The 3,854-nt window shown below is 38.4% G+C and overlaps 1 long non-coding RNA gene across 1 annotated transcript; it reads left to right on the forward strand.

Annotated features, from left to right (window-relative positions):
• The first annotated feature begins 2,427 nt into the window (after positions 1 to 2,427).
• On the forward strand, positions 2,428 to 3,226 carry LOC128328533 (uncharacterized). The gene is made up of 2 exons (XR_008309277.1): positions 2,428 to 2,501; positions 2,665 to 3,226. It is a non-coding gene; the product is annotated as an uncharacterized LOC128328533 (long non-coding RNA).
• Positions 3,227 to 3,854: the final 628 nt, after the last annotated feature.

A 3,854-nucleotide genomic window follows, 5' to 3' on the forward strand; every position in this document is an offset into this window, starting at 1 on the left:
TTCTTATGTATTGTAGAAAAGGTCCTGGAAGATCATAGCTGCTTTGCTCCCAGCTTTACAAAGACAAGTGCCAAGCAGAATCCTGACTTGATCTTTAAACCAGCAGATAAAGGAGGTGCTATTGTTGTTATGAACAAGACTGGTTATTTAAAGGAAATTTCCAGACAACTGGATGATAGGTCTTCTTACCTTCCTTTGATAAAGACCCCACTTCTAAAATTATGTCCATCATCAAAGTGGTTTTGGATGAGGCTAATCTTTTAGGATTTATTACAGATGCTGAAAAAATTTTCCTGCTTAATCCTTATGCTTGGGTACTGATTTTTTACATCTTACCTAAGATTCATAAGCCGGGTCGTTCCTAAAGGCCGGCCTATTGTTTCTCGTTCTAATTCCGTGCTTGATCCTCTTTCTATTTATATCGGTCATTTTCTTAAACCTTCGGTCTCTCGAACACAATCATTCATTAAAGATACAAAAGACTTTATTATGAAGGTTGAAGGTTTTGAGGTTCCCCAATTAGCTATTCTATGCACGTTAGATGTTGTTTCCTTGTACACGTCAGTACCCTTGGATGAAGCCCGTACAATGGTTGAGGACATTTTGCTAGTCCATCACCACATCCTCCAACCTTCTTTCTTATGGAACTGGTTGAAATTGTATTCGAAAATAGTTTTTTTAGACATCAACATCAACTCTATGCTCAAATTAAAGGTTTGGCAATGGGTTGCAGCCTTGCCCCTTCCGTTGCCTGCCTGTTCATGGCATTATTGGAAGAGAAGTTTGTCTTTAATCCGACATTCAACCCTTTTTATCAGGACATATTAATCTATAGAAGATACATTGATGACATCTTCCTGGTTTATAATAATCCTTCTACTCTCGAATCCTTTGTTCTCTGGCTTAATCAGCTCTATAGCGATATTAAATTCACCTATCAGTGGGACAAAGATAGTATCCCATATCTGGATACGAGGGTCTTTAAAAACCATCTCAGTAAGCTTGCATTCAGTCTTTCTAAGAAACCTCTTCACACCAATGCTTATCTCCATTTTGATTCCTACCATCCGGAACATCTCAAGCAAAGCGTCCCTTATAGTCAATTTTTTAGGATTAAGCAAAACTCAACAAATGTATCAATTATGTCAGGGAGTCCAAATTGTTGGAATCACAACTAATTGGCCGGGGGTACCCTCGACATATTATTCGGCAGGCTCATCTCCGAGCCAATTCTAAAGAACGCCGGTCACTGTTTAACACTGCGGTTCGTAGTCCAACATCTTGCCTCATTTGGTCATTACAGTATACTCCATTGGCATATAAGATCAAAAATATTGTTAACAAGCACTGGCATATAGTGGCTGAGTTACCAGGGTGTGAAGTTTCACCCCTGATTGCTTATCGAAAAACTCCTAGTATTTGGGACATGTTAATAAGCACTGATCTTTCACCTTAGAATAAGCATGATTCTGAGCCAGTGTCGGCTTTTTTTCTTGCGGTCATTGTTCGGTATTTTCATTAGCTGTTCCTACCAAAATTGTATATCATCCTTTTACCCATAAATCATCACTGATTCGGGTTTTTTTGCCAACTGTAGCTCTAAAGCCATTGTTTATGTTATTCAGTGCCCGTGCAACCTTTGATACATTGGTAAATCAGAAAGAAGTGCCAAAGTTCGGATTGCGGAACACCATTCCCATATTTTGCACAAGGTTGCAGAAGCTCCCCTGGTGGTGCATTATATTGATAAACGACATTCTGCAGATGATATTCATTTTTTCATTTTGTATAAATATCATGGACCGTCTTTCGCTTTAGTAGATGTCCGTCGGACTCTTCTTCAGAAAGAGGCTTTTAAAATTCACTATTATTCTACTGAGGTACCTCAAGGTCTGAATTCTTCCAACGATCTGTCCTGCTTTTTATAGTATTCCCTGCTCTGAAAAATGTGGGATCTATCCATATGGGGTTCTCTTAGCCTATATACCTCTAGGATCTGTTTCACCACTCTTTCATTCAATAAATTTCCTTTGAGGTGTTTTTCGGTCATTTCTCCGTCATTTCAAAAGGTATAGAATATGGAGGGCTAATTGTGGGTCCTTTCCCCCTCTCTTTTTGCTTTTGTTACAGTCCATGGGACATTCAGCTCTTTGCCCAGGGTTAGCAACGTTCACTTGTTTTGGGGTGGTGTGGTTCCCCTGTAGTTCTGTGAGGCTCTGTATCTTTTACCTGTATCTACTTGGTTACTTTGGGTCCCTCAAAAGTATGGCACGTATTATGTACTTTGTCTATGAGGTTGTAATAACTGAAGGAATGGCTTACAGGTAGTATCTACATTTTAAACTTTATGATCCATGTGGTACAGTTCTGGGTTAGCCTTTTTGCATTTATGATAGGCTACACCTTTAAGTTAAGTCTGTGGTTTCTTTAGAACAGCTGCAAAACCTTTTGGTCTAATTATTCCTTCTGTTTATAACCTATGAAGAGCTCTCATTAGTGTGGTGAGTCTTGAGGTTTCAATATGCTTGGAAGAGGTTGAATGTATAGTAATGTTGCTCAATCTTTATGTGAATGTTTTTGTATTCAAATCTCTTGTGGCTTTTATTAGTAATGTTTCACTATTTAATAGACATTGCTTCATGTATTTTCATATCATTATTTCAGCCTGTATCAATGGGAAACAGCCCCTGATGAAGCACTTTGTGAAACAGCTACTTATCCCAGGGTGGCTGTCATGTGCTCTCCCTTGCTTGATTTGTCATCCACCACCAGTCATCACAGAGCATGTCACTTGCTCTTTTTTGATCAAGGACCTATGATCCCAACTGCATGTACTTACAATATCTCACAGAGCATGTCACTTGCTTTTTTCTGATTCAAGGACTCATGACCTGAACTGTATGTATTTATTACATTTCCTTATCCTGAAGACATCTTGGATTTTGCCTGGATACCTATATATACAACTTACCAACTTTACTATTTTTGCATTTGTTGCTTTTTATATTTATTGGTCCTGTATGTTGTATTCTTACTTTGTATTGTGTCATTCAATTTTTGTATGTGTTATAAGATGTTTTCATTGTGGGGTGGCAATTCATGTAGTTTGACCACAATTGGATAAGGTGTTAGTTTACCATTGTTTTGGTGACATGCCTGTCTTGAGTGTCCACATTTGGCCAGGTGGCTTTGGCAATTTCATAAAGGTGATCTTTGTTATATATTCCACATTAGTTTTCAAGTGTGTCCTTCATTTTTTGTTCATGGGGTGTTCTTTTGCTTTCTTTTTCCCAGCTTTACAAAGACAAGTGCCTGCTGTGCAATCATTGTCCTACATGCATATTTTAAACTGAGTAACTTCTTCACAGAGTTCATAACCAGCTTATGAAATTTATTGCCACAAGATATGGTGATGGCTGCTAGCTTAAGGCTGTCTACACATAAAGCAAAATGACACTGTAGACTCAGGAGGTAGAAGTAGAGTGGACTATACCACTTCAGTCTGCTGGTGGAGGTGCCATTTTGTAGTACTCTGTGTGGTGTTGGGTCTGCGTCAGGGATGTGTGTAAAGTTTATCTTCAGAGGTTTTGCACCCTCGATGTTACTTTAGCGCATATATATATACACATACACATACTTTTATCTCTGCTGCCTCCAATGATACGATGAAGCCTCTGTAACTTGTGGTATCTTTAGCCTCATAACAAGGCTTTGCAAACTGTGAGGAGGGTTTGTTACAGAAATCACTCAGTCAGATATACTTTAAAACAAAACAAGGAGAATATTTATTTACAGATGTTATTTAGGTTTGTTGGTTTCACTTCTGATTAAAGGTAAAGTTGTGCCATCAAGTT

The sequence above is a fragment of the Hemicordylus capensis genome, chromosome 5, assembly GCF_027244095.1.
Source record: "Hemicordylus capensis ecotype Gifberg chromosome 5, rHemCap1.1.pri, whole genome shotgun sequence".
NCBI lineage: Eukaryota > Metazoa > Chordata > Lepidosauria > Squamata > Cordylidae > Hemicordylus > Hemicordylus capensis.